This window comes from Delphinapterus leucas, chromosome 2 (assembly GCF_059928025.1).
Source record: "Delphinapterus leucas isolate spDelLeu-1000000601 "Yukka" chromosome 2, BTC_Dleu_Yukka2, whole genome shotgun sequence".
In the NCBI taxonomy this organism is placed as follows: Eukaryota; Metazoa; Chordata; class Mammalia; order Artiodactyla; family Monodontidae; genus Delphinapterus; species Delphinapterus leucas.
The window spans coordinates 80,031,833-80,044,249 of record NC_143130.1 but is presented as its reverse complement, the minus strand read 5'-3'; the positions used below and the strand labels follow the sequence as shown (position 1 = coordinate 80,044,249).

Below are 12,417 nucleotides of genomic sequence, written 5' to 3'. Positions count from 1 at the left end.
GTAGGCATTTCTGACTGGTGTGCATGGTGCCAACTTTAAAAAAAAAAAAAAAAAAAATTAGGGCTTCCCTGGTGGCGCAGTGGTTGAGAGTCCGCCTGCCGATGCAGGGGACGCGGGTTTGTGCCCCGGTCCGGGAAGATCCCACATGCCGTGGAGCGGCTGGGCCTGTGAGCCATGGCCGCTGAGCCTGCGCGTCCAGAGCCTGTGCTCCGCAACGGAAGAGGCCACAACAGTGAGAGGCCTGCGTACCGCAAAAAAAAAAAAAAAAAAAAAATTAATGAATGAATTAATTTTTGGCTGTGTTGGGTCTTCGTTGCTGCGTGCGGACTTTCTCCAGTTGCAGCGAGTGGGGGCTACTCTTCGTTGCAGTGCGCGGGCTTCTCATTTGCAGTGGCTTCTCTTATTGTGGAGCACGAGCTCTAGGCACACGGGCTTCCGTAGTTGCAGCACGTGGGCTCAGTAGTTGTGGCTCGCAGGCTCTAGAGTGCAGGTTCAGGAGTTGTGGCACGTGGGCTTCAGTAGTTGTGGCTCGTGGGCTCTAGAGCACAGGTTCAGGAGTTGTGGTGCATGGGCTCAGTAGTTGTGGCTCGTGGGCTCTAGAGCACAGGCTCAGTAGTTGTGAAGTGCCATGGCGTCAACATTTGTGAATGTGAGAAGGTTGGGGCAGGTGGGGGAGTGAATATGAGGAGGCTCAGTAATATAACAGTAGAAGGAGAGGAAAAAAATAAATCCAATCTAAATATATCTGTTGCTGTATTATTTGTTAAAAACCTGTAAAAAGTCTTGTTAACTACTAGAGAAACTGTAAATAGAATCTAGCAAAACTGCTTCTTCCAAATATTAAGCCTCTGTTCCCTAATTTTATCATGGTGTATGTGGGTGCTCTTCAGTTCTTGCATTAAACAGGATGCACTTGTGTGACTTTAGTTTCTTTTTTGCTAAAAAGACAAAATGCAGTCATTTTTTTAGTAAGAGAGTAAAGTTTATCATGTTTGTGTCTTTTCAGATTCAGGGGAGAGGATCAGATTTACTTAAAAATGACAAGATAACAAATTGGTGGATTTTGTATTTTAATACAAGAGTCTGAAAATAAACTATAGCAGCTTAGAGAACACAAAGACCACATTAAAAATGCTTTCGAAGTTCACTAAAATTTATTAGATTTATACCATATTGGATGGTGCTATTGGCAATGTTTTTCTTAATATCAAAATATTACAGAAGAGTGTCACAAGCAGGGGCTCCATCCATAGACACAAAGATCTTTCTGACAAGAGCTAGTTTCTGAGGCTTCTTGAGAATTTGAGCCTATCTTCTACCAGTATCAAGAGTCATCCTGGGCTGGGCTGTCTGGAGGCTGTCTTCATCCTCTCAAGGACTTGCGCACTGCTGACTCAGAGTTCATTCATGCATTCTTGGATTTCACCCACTGTGCTCGCACTGGGCAGCCCAAACCAGATCTTCTTGTCCTTGCCCTCAGGGAGCTTATAGTTTGTCTGTTCTGACATTTTTGCCATATGCTCCTCAGCTTTCACTGGTTTTCTTCACTCTCTTCTTTGATACGGATAATTGCATTGGGCTTTGGCTCAGATTCTTTACCGAGTTTCTCAATATCTTGCAATACTTCCCTGAGAGCCTTCAGCTGCTGTTCCACCTCTTTCCTAGTATCGAAAGGATAGATATTGTAAACCATGAGTTTCAAGTGCTTCTGGGAAAATTCCACCAAGGTTCACGTTTTCTGTGTTCTCTGTCCGTTGTCCAAAAGCGTTCACAGCTTTTAATGTGACATCCGGGGTTTCCTTTGGGGTAGGCTTGCGTTGACTTCCTTCCTCTGCTGGGAGGGCAACCAGCCGATGATGGTTTGGACTCGGTGTTGGGATGAGCCTTGCATCAGGGCTGTGCCTGGAGTAACTGTCATTCACTTCTGGTCTAGGCTGGGGTCCCTCAGGCAGTGGATGGCAGTGGGTGGGCCAGAGCACCTTGCCCCGGCTGCAGGCAGGAGTGGCTTCACCCAGTCAACAGACTTATTCTCAAGTCTGTTCTGTACACATGAAAACCCAGAATAAGATCTGGAGAAAACTTTATTGTTTGGTTGCTCTGTTATCCTCTTCCCTCTTAAAGACTGTGCCTGGCTGTACGGTAGGTCCCTGACATACGAATGAGTTCTGTTCGGAGAGTGCATTCGTTAAGTCCAATTTGTTCGTTGAGTCCAACAAAGTTAGCCTAGGTAGCCAACTAACACAATCGGCTATATAGTACTGTACTGTAAGAGGTTTATAATACTTTTCACACAAATAATACATAAAAATCAAGCAAACACAAAAAATAAAGAAAACGTTTTTAATCTTACAGTACAGTACCTTGAAAAGTACAGTTCAACAGCTGGCATACAGGGGCTGGCATCGAGTGAACAGGCTAGAAGAGTTACTGACTGGAGGAGGGAGAGGAGGTGGGAGATGGTAGAGCTGAAGGATCCTCAGCAGTAGGAGACGGAGGGCAAGCTGCAATTTCACTCACCCCTGCCGTCGCTGGAAGGCACGTTCGCATCTTTGAAAGTTCGAAACTTGAAGGTTTGTATGTAGGGGACTTACTGTACTCACCGCCTCTGTGCTTCCTGTCTCTGGTGTGATTATCTCGATGTTTTCTCTGATATGTAAACGGATGATTGTTACTGAGTAAATAGGAGATGGAATCATGGACTCAGGTTTGGAAGAACCTGCCCTTATTGAGGGGCTGACGCTGGAATCCCCTCTCAAGCCCATCTGTGAACAGGCAGCCCTACCCTGTTTACATTCCTCCACTGAATTCACGTCTCCTGAAACAGTTCTGTTTACCTTCAGGCATCTCTGTTAGAAAACTTTTCCTCCCTTCGATTAAATTGGAATCTTTGTCCCTGGCACATCTACTCATTGTTCCTTGTTCTAACCTTTGGAGCCGCACAGAGCAAGTTTAATCCCCTTTTCACATGACAGCCCTTCTGGTATTTACATTTGATGACAGTTTATCCTGTTTTTAGCCCTCTTCCCCTCCTCCTGTACCCGGTGCCTTGTCTTAGCTTCTTGGTCCTGAAATCATCCTGGCCACGCTTTTCTTTTCTTTTCTTTTCTTTTTTTTTTTTTGCGGTACGTGGGCCTCTCACTGTTGTGGCCTCTCCCGTTGCAGAGCACAGGCTCCGGACGCACAGGCTCAGCGGCCATGGCTCACGGGGCCAGCCGCTCCGCAGCATGTGGGATCTTCCCGGACCGGGGCACGAACCTGTGTCCCCTGCAACGGCAGGCGGACTCTCAACCACTGCGCCACCAGGGAAGCCCGGGCCACGCTTTTCTTAAACTAGGTTCTTGCTGATCAGCCCCAAGCAGAGGGAGCTTCCTAAATCACCAGGGAGGGGGGTCGGATGACACCCCTCAGCTGGGTTCATTTGGCTATAGGGCCACTCCTGGGCTTGTGGCCTGTTTGTCCTCAGGACTCCCTGCATACTCCCCCGAGGCTGTGTGCTTGGATGAAAAGACACACTTCTGAAATAGTGAGGGGAGTTGTTCTTGATTTCAGGGGTGTCTCCAGTATGGTTAGCTGCCCTGCCCTCCTGAATGTGGATATGTAATTTTCAGAGGTCATGGTGGTCTTTGACAGTTATCTCACAATGAACTTGCTCTCAACTATGATCCCCAAGTCTTTTTTTTTTTTTCTTTAAACAACAAGGCTTGCTTCTGTGCCTCACCCATCCTGTCGTCAAATAGTTGGTTTCATCAGGGCCTTCAGTTCTCCCTACTGAACTTGATTTGTTAGGCTTGACCCACGTCGCTCCAGTCTGCTGGTCTGCTCGGCTCCGTAACGCTCCCACAGTTCACTGTGCTTCCTGGGCTCGTGGGGCTCCTGTGGTTCAGGGCACAGGCCCTAGGGTGAGAGAGACATGGGTGTAATTGCGGCAAGGGCATAGTGAAGAATCTTCTGTGGCAGTCGACAGAGCAGATGAGTGGTGTCTCAAGGAATCCAAGGGCAGGAGGCAGCAGAGGAAAGCAGAACTGGGGAAGCTGAAAAAACAAACAAAAAACTCCTCTCATCCCTGCTTTTCTCTGAATATTAATTTTTTTTTTTTTTTCTTTTCTGGGGCTTGACTTTCCCTGTCCACTTATGTGGTAGGCAGAATAATGCCCACCCACCCCTCCCCACCAAAAGATGTCCACATCCTAATTCTGGAACCTGTGAATGTGTCGCCTTACACGGAGAATGGAGGGTGACTAAGGACCTTGAGATGGAGATTCTCCTGGATTATCCAGGTGGGCCCAGTGATATCCCAGGGTCCTTCTAAGGGAAAGAGTAGGAAACAGAGAAGGAGGTGTGATGATGGGAACGAAGTCAGAAGATGCTACCCTGCTGGCTTTGAAGATGAAGTAAGGGGCCGAGAGCTAAGAAATGCAGGCAGCCTCTCACTGGAAAAGCCAAGGGAAGGGATTTTTCCTTAAAGCCTCCAGGAAGGAATGCAGCCCTGTTGACACCTTGATTTTAGCCCAGTGAGATTTACCTCCATTACACGTAAATATGTGTTTTAAGCCAGGAGGGTCCACGTGCCTCTTTGACGTCGCGTCTTCCCCGGGCCATCCACCCTCTTGCGGTAAGCAGCTTGCCAGCACCTCTCGAGCCCCACTGGAGGCAGCGTGGCTTGTTCCTGCCTTCCCATTGCCCTCATCTCTTGTCTGTCTCAGGGCCCAGCACGGGCCCTCCATGGTAGGTGGTGTTGGAAATGTCTGTGGAACCAAAGATCCCAGGAGAAACCTGATGGTGCCTTTCAAAAATCCAGCTGTGTGACTGTAGTTCCTTGGCCTCCCAGCTTAGCAGCCCTGCCAGAAAAGGGATAAGCCCAGTGCCTCATGGTTTTCTCCCAATGAGCCCGGAGCGGGCTTAGAGGTGGCTTCCTCTGTCCTAAATGTTCTTCCACCACGCTTGGAACCTGCTCTAGAGCCTCTGTCCTGAATGTTCTTCCACCACGCTTGGAATCTGCTCTAGAGCCTCTGTGTGGTGAATCCCCCTGCTTTCAGAGACCAAACTATTTGCTGTTTTTATAATCTTCAAGAGGTTGGATGAAAAAAGAAACCCACAGAAATATGGTTTTGATGCTTTCTACTTCTTTATTGTACTGCATTTGAAAAAGTGCTTCCGTGTTCACGGTCTCAGTGAAGCCCCATGGTGGCTCCATGAAGTGGCCAACTTCTTTTCAGTTTAAGCTTTTTTTTTTTTTTTTTTTTGGTGAGGGTGCAGAGTGGTGGCATCCAGACTCTTTACATGTTGAGCTGGAAACCCACCATCCCTTTTTATGGGTCAGAGTTCAGGTTGGTGACATGCCCAGTCTCTCTGCATATGTGGGCAGAAGATGTTTCTGGTTTCTACTCCCAGGGCTGTTGGAACCACAGCTCACCACCTGTTCGTAGTCGTCAAGAACATTCTCGCTTTCTCCTTAGAAATCTGCTCTCTCTTCTCACTAAGCCAGCACCCTCACCTGACTTCCTCTGTCCCTCCTCTGTACATGGCCTCCTTGCCGCCTGGGCCTGTTGGCCAGCCATCTTTTTTCTGGCTTGAATTGGAGATCAGCACCTGCTCTCAGAGGCACCTGCTACCAGGGTGTTCTAGGACCTTGTCTCATGTCTGTTGCCCGGGCGCCCACGGAGATGCTCTGTCACAGCCTGCTGGGTGCTGTCCTGGCAGCCTTCTGTCCTCAGCCTTCTTTCTCCTTATAATCCTCTGCGGGTGGTCTCCAACCTACAAACCGGATGATTTCCAAAAGTTTATTTTGCGGTTAGTTAATTGTTTGGAGCTAGCCTGGGCATTCAGTGTCATAAATGGTGGCTAGGTTCCAGGCCCCCACCTGACATCTGTTGCATACCACCATTTCTATGGGTAAACTGATTCCAAGGTCAAACTCTGCACTAGTCACTCGGAATTGAAGTGTCCTTTTCTCCTGGTGGTCTCAGGTTGCTTGCGGGAGGGGTGGAGAGGGGAGTCTCCATCCATCCGTTCGTTCATTCGTTTATCTCATAAACATTTACACTATGTCAGGCATGCTGTGGGGCACTGGGGGCAAAATGGTGAGAAAACCAATACAGCCCCTGTTCTCATGGATCTTACAGTCTGGGGGAGACACATGTTAATTAAAAATTTTTAAAAATCATAGAAATGTGGAAATAGAGCTGCTGTGAGGGAGTGGTGCCTGGGAGGGTCTGCGGGGGTGTCTCCCGGGTATTTGGTGGGCCTGGGGGTTGGATGGATGTCCTTGGGTGGCACACACTGTCTTCAGCTGGGTGGCTTGGGGCCTTGGCAGCACTAGGTTCAGATCAAAGCAGGGGTGGTGATAGCCTGGGCCCCAGCAGGCTGCAGTCCAGGGTGTCTGCCACATCCGGGACACTGTTGGGGTCATGAGCATCTGTAACAGAAGAGTAGCTGGGGCGCGAAGGAGACTTCTGGCTCTCGGGTCAGGGAGCTGGGTTCTTAGGTGGTGCTTATTAAGGAATGTTTGAAGTGGAGCTTTAATTTGGTCTCTTCTTATATTCAACCCAAATAACACCCCAGTCCACGCTTCCTGTCACTGTGGTTTCCTATGGCCAAGCAAGCTTAATTAATACCTTTCTCCCTATAATTGCTTCCATCTCATCTTGTATTTTTCACTACTCCTTTCTTGCTCTCAACCCCTTTGTAATTCCCTTTTATCCTCATGTTTTGGTTTTTCCTGTTCTGCTCTGCGACTAAATCAGCTCTTCTGTTTTTCATCCAATTGACGTTTCTCTCTTGGAGAATGATACTCTCTGAGACGGAGGAGGGAAGGGGCAGAGGTGGGTCTTACATAAGCAGCATTGGTATACATGTTCTGTTTAACGCTCCCACGTCAGCTCTGCTCAGAGGCTACCTCCTCTGGGGAAGGTACATCTTTCGTGTTTGCCCAGCTTGCCAGTTGTTCCTTCTTCCTTACACAACACACGGCCTGCAAGTTTGTTAGTCATTTAGCTCTTCTCTAGCTTGTGGGAAACTGTCCACAGCTCAAAAATTTTCACCACGTAAATCACATTCACAGCCCAGCTGGTACAGGACTCTGAGGTCAGGAACTTGCTGGATGCCTCTTCGGGTGATGTGGTGCTCTGCGTTCACTGGGTCCTGGAAGATTGTTTGCCCTGTTTTTCTGGCAGGGGGGTGATCCAGGAGGGGTATGTTGAGAGCTAACCAGGATGGTGTGCCCGGTGACCTGTTGAAGGACCTGAGTATCTCCATTCTGGGCACCCAGCAGGCCAGAGGTGGAGGGCAAGTCAGGAATCACAAGTGTTGGCTCTGGAGTGACCACTCCAACCACAGCCATGTGTATGACTGGTGGTTTAAAAAAAAAAAATTACTTAAAATAACTTTTTATCTTAGAGTAGTTTTAGATCTATGAGAAAATTGTAGTAAAGATAGTACAGAGAGTTTCCATACACTCCCCACCCAGTTTCTTCTGTTAACCTCATACATTTGGTTTGTCACAATTAAAGAACAGATATTGATGAATTATTATTAACTAGAGTTCATACTGTATTCAGATTTGCTTAGTTTTTATCTAATGTCCTTTTCTTGTTCCAGGATCCCATCCAAGATACCATACTACATTCAGTTGTCATGTCTTCTTAGGCTATGACACTTTCTGAGACTTAACTTGTTTTTGATGACTTTGACAGTTTTGAGGAGTACTTGTCAGGTATTTTATAGGATGTTACTCTATTAGAATTTGTCTTATGTTGTTTTCATGATTACACTGGGGTTAGGGGTTTTGGAAGACCACAGAGGTTAAGGGCCGTTTCCATCACTGTACATACTGTCAATGCAAATTATCACTATTTTTTTTTTAATGTATATTTATTTTTGGCTGCGTTGGGTCTTCGTTTCTGTGCAAGGGCTTTCTCTAGTTGTGGCAAGTGGGGGCCACTCCTCATTGCGGTGCGTGGGCCTCTCACTATCGTGGCGTCTCTTGTTGTGGAGCACAGGCTCCAGACGTGCAGTCTCAGCGGCCATGGCTCACGGGCCCAGCCGCTCTGCGGCATGTGGGATCTTCCCAGACCAGGGCTCGAATCCGTGTCCCTTGCATCGGCAGGCGGACTCTCAACCACTGCGCCACCAGGGAAGCCCCAAATTATCACTATTGATGTTGATCTTGATAAAGTGTGGACCTGGCTGTGGTCGTGGTTATCAGGTTTCTGCACTGTAAAATTATTCTTTTTTCTCCTTTCCATACTGTTCTCTTTGGAAGGAAGTTACTATGTGCAACCTACACAAAGGGAGTAAGGAGTTATGTTCTCCTTCCTTTAGGGCAGAGTATCTAAATCAGTCATTTGGAATTCTGCGTGGGAGATTTGGTCTTCCCCATTTATGTATTTATTCCATCATTTGCTAGTATCAGTATGTGCTCAAGGATATCAATTTTTATACTTTGAATCTTTTTTTTAAAAATTGTGGCCATGCCTTGCGGCTTGTGGGATCTCAGTTCCCTGATCAGGGATTGAACCTGGGTCACGGCAGTGAATGTGCCGAATCTAACCATTAGACCACCAGGGAACTCCCTAATTTTTATACTTTGGATTTTAATCCAATACTACTTTATTTTGTTGCTCAGCGTGTTCCAGCTTTGGCCACTGGGAGCTCCATGTCTCTCTGACATTCCTCCATCATTGTTTTTGTTTTTGTTTCTGTTAAAGTACTTCCTTACTTTTTGACACCATAAGATGCTCCAGGCTCATCTTATATATTTCCTGCCCCAGTCCTAGAATCAGCCATTTCTCCAAGGCATTCTAGTTCCTTTTTGGGGAGAATTTATTGGTATCAGAAACCAAGATGTAGGCCCTAGGTGTACTTAGTGCAACTGGGATGTTACTGCTCCTAAGCCCTCTTGGCTGACAGAGCAAGGAAAAACATGTATATTGTATATAAACATAAATATGTAACCGTCTGTCTCTAAGCTAAACATGACTTTATCCTGATATCTCCAGTTCTAATCTCTTATCACCTGGATCATTCTAGCCTTCTCCCCTTGCATATCTATACCCCACCCCCAAAAATGAGAAACAAGGCTCCCACCATTTGCCATCCATTTACTTGTTCAATACTGGTATATATGTTTAGTGGTTTTAGAATTGTTAACCCATCCCTCTGTGGGAAGCAACTTTATCGACAACAGTAAAATACGTATAGTTCCTTTTGCTTTTGGTCTTGCAGACTCCACTCATTTTCAGAGTTTCTTTTTTTTTTTCCCTCACACACTTCAGTGAGGTGGTTTCATATATTTGTAATACAGTTAGATTCTTTTAATCTAATGGCTCTTTAAAAGAGAGAACTGGGAAGATGAAGACTCAGGGACCTGAATGAGAAAAAGCTCGTGAACAATTCGTTTTCTTAAATCTATCAAATATTTGGTGGCTCCATGCTGCTGGATGACAGGGTTCTTGTAATCTTTTCTCCCTCTGCTGGCTTTTATTCCTACCCACTTGGTATGGACTGAATGTTTATGACCCCACCAAAATCAAATGTTAAAGTCCTAACCCTTAATGTGATGATATTTGGAGATGGGGCTTCTGGGAGATAATTAGGATTAGATGAGGTCATGAGGGTGGGGTCCTCATTATGGGATTAGTGGCTTTAAGAGAAGAGGAAGAGAGAGAGATCTCTACACACACACACACACACACACACACACACACACACACACACACACACACACACACACACACACACACACGCTGAGGTAAGACTGTATGAGGACCTAGTGAGAAGTCCTCCTACTGTAAGTCAGGAAGAAAGCTCTCACCAGGAATTGAATTGGCCAGCACCTTGATCTTGGACTTTCCAACCTCCAAAACTGGGAGAAATTTCTGCTAAGCCCACTAGTCTATGGTTTTTTGTTATGGCAGCCTGAGCAGACCAACACGCCATTATATGTAGAAACAGGATAGGCATCCCCGGGCTCTTGAGGGGCTCTTTCTTTCTTTTTTTTTCCTTTTGACCGAACTGTGTGGCATGTGGGATCTTAGTTCCCTGACTAGGGATCGAACCCGTGCCCCCTGCAGTGGAAGCTCAGAGTCTTAACCACTGGACCGCCAAGGAAGTCCCCTGAGGGGCTCTTTCTTAAACGAAGTTCCCCCGATTCCCTTTCTACCTTTGAACAGCAAAGGAACCCCTCTCTTCCAGTGCATCTGGGGTCAGAGATGGGTCCAGGTAATGTTCTTAATGGTCCATTTAGATGTGAGGGCTCCAGGGTAAGGCCTGTCTATTGGAGTTGTCTGAGGATATCTGATGGGACACTTTTGGCAAGAACAAGCATTAGGATCAAAGGAATGCTTCTCGGGAAAGATTATAATCACCTACTTGGAGGAAAGCATAAGCCCTTTTCCCAAACATGCTGAGCCCATGTGAGAGGAGGGCCTGGTTTTAAAAGCAGGAAGCACACTGAGAAGGGTCTTAGTATGCACTCATGGATGGTTCAGAGCTGGAATCCAATCCCAGCTGTTCAGCGCCGTTGGCTCTACTGCATCGTGTGCTCCTTTGGAGACTAGGGCCACTAGCAGGTCCTGCCTGAGACCGTGAACGTGGAAGCACTTTGTTCATAACATTGCAGTGAGTGATTGTTAACGTTTCTACGTTGAAAGCCTTAGCTTGCTCGAGGCAGATTTTTCCCTGGGATGCTGAAGGTGGGCTTTTAGCTCTTTTAGACAGGTCATTGTATCTTTGCCCTAGAACTCTTTAATCACTTCATACAAATAGAGAAGAGTCATAGGAACTGTCACTAGCATAGGACACAGAAAGAATCCTGAAGCTCGGGAGAAATGTATGACCCTCTATATTTTATTTAATTTAATTAATTAATTTATTTTTTTTGCGGTACGTGGGCCTCCCACTGTTGCGGCCTCTCCCTCTGTGGAGCACAGGCTCCGGACACGCAGGCCCAGTGGCCACGGCCCATGGGCTCAGCCGCTCTGTGTCACCTGGGATCCTCCCGGACCGGGGCACGAACCCGCGCTCCCCGCATCGGCAGGCGGACTCCCAACCACTGCGCCACCCGGGAAGCCCGACCCTCTATTTTTTAAAAAACACCCTTAACTTCCAGGGAGGGACTTCCTTCCATTGTCTCCCGGTTGTGTTTCTTCCTTTTCATTTTTTCCTCTTTTTTTTGTAGTGCTTTATTTTTTTCCCCCATGTCCAGGATTAAAAAAACAATTACTGTTATTGCCTGTTTTGTTTCACAACTTGGCACCTACAGGCTCCAGACGCGCAGGCTCAGTGGCCATGGCTCACGGACCCAGCCGCTCCACGGCATGTGGGATCTTCCTGGACTGGGGCACGAACCCATGTTCCCTGCATTGGCAGGCGGATTCTCAACCACCGCGCCACCAGGGAAGCCCTGGCACCTGTTTTGATACGAGTGTCTAATTCCTGCCACCCTCAGGACAGTTAAAGGGTAGGGGGTAAATTTATCTAGGGCTTGACGCCATGATTTCCACTGCTGTGACCCAGAGAGGCTCCCATTGGAGAGATCAAATTACACTTTGGTTTTTAATACAAAACCATTCTAAATTGAGCCCCTCGGAGAAAACTAAGATGTTTAAATACTTTCTCTTTTTGCTTTTTTTCTGTCTGATCATCAGTTAACCACCCAAATTAAAGTGTACGTGTTAATGTTCTACATTTAGGCTAATGTCTGGAGGTTAGTTTTGGACATGACCATTCAGAGTAGGTTCATGTTCAATATACAAGCATTTAGAAGAGTACTTGGTAAATAGTCTGAGTATTTATATATATATATATTTTAATCTAAAAGTTTTTTGGCTGTGTCGCGTGGCATGTGGGATCTTAGTTCCCTGACCAGGGATTGAATCTGTTCCCCCTGCATTGGAAGCACCAAGTCCTAACCACTGGACTGCCAGGGAAGTCCCCATAGTCTGAGTATTTAAGAGTTAATTACATCATCATTAAAGAACTGCTCCATGGGCTGGGCTTCCCTGGTGGCGCAGTGGTTGAGAGTCCGCCTGCTGATGCAGGGGACACGGATTCGTGCCCCGGTCCGAGAGGATCCCACATGCCGCGGAGAGGCTGGGCCCGTGAGCCATGGCCTCTGAGCCTGCGCGTCTGGAGCCTGTGCTCCGCAACGGGAGAGGCCACAACAGTGAGAGGCCCGCGTACCGCAAAAAAAAAAAAAAAAAAAGTAAAAAAAGAAAAGATCTGCTCTATGTTGCATGTTGTGGGGCAGTAAGACGAAGAAGGGGCTTTGGGACCTAACATCAATATTGGGTGTAGGTGGAGGAAAGTAAGCTGGAGTTGCTGCTGTGTGTTACTGGCTTGGGAGAAGTGATGATGGACATGGGAATGATCCCTGAGCAGAGATTTGGGTCTAAAAGTTTGGAGCTAGGGAGCTTTGAA

At 47.0% G+C, this 12,417-nt stretch overlaps 1 protein-coding gene across 1 annotated transcript in view; it reads left to right on the top strand.

The window, feature by feature from the left end:
* The window catches only part of CGNL1 (cingulin like 1), a 154,179-nt gene that overhangs the window by 29,950 nt on the left and 111,812 nt on the right, over positions 1–12,417 (top strand). The gene's annotated exons all lie outside the window — the stretch shown is intronic.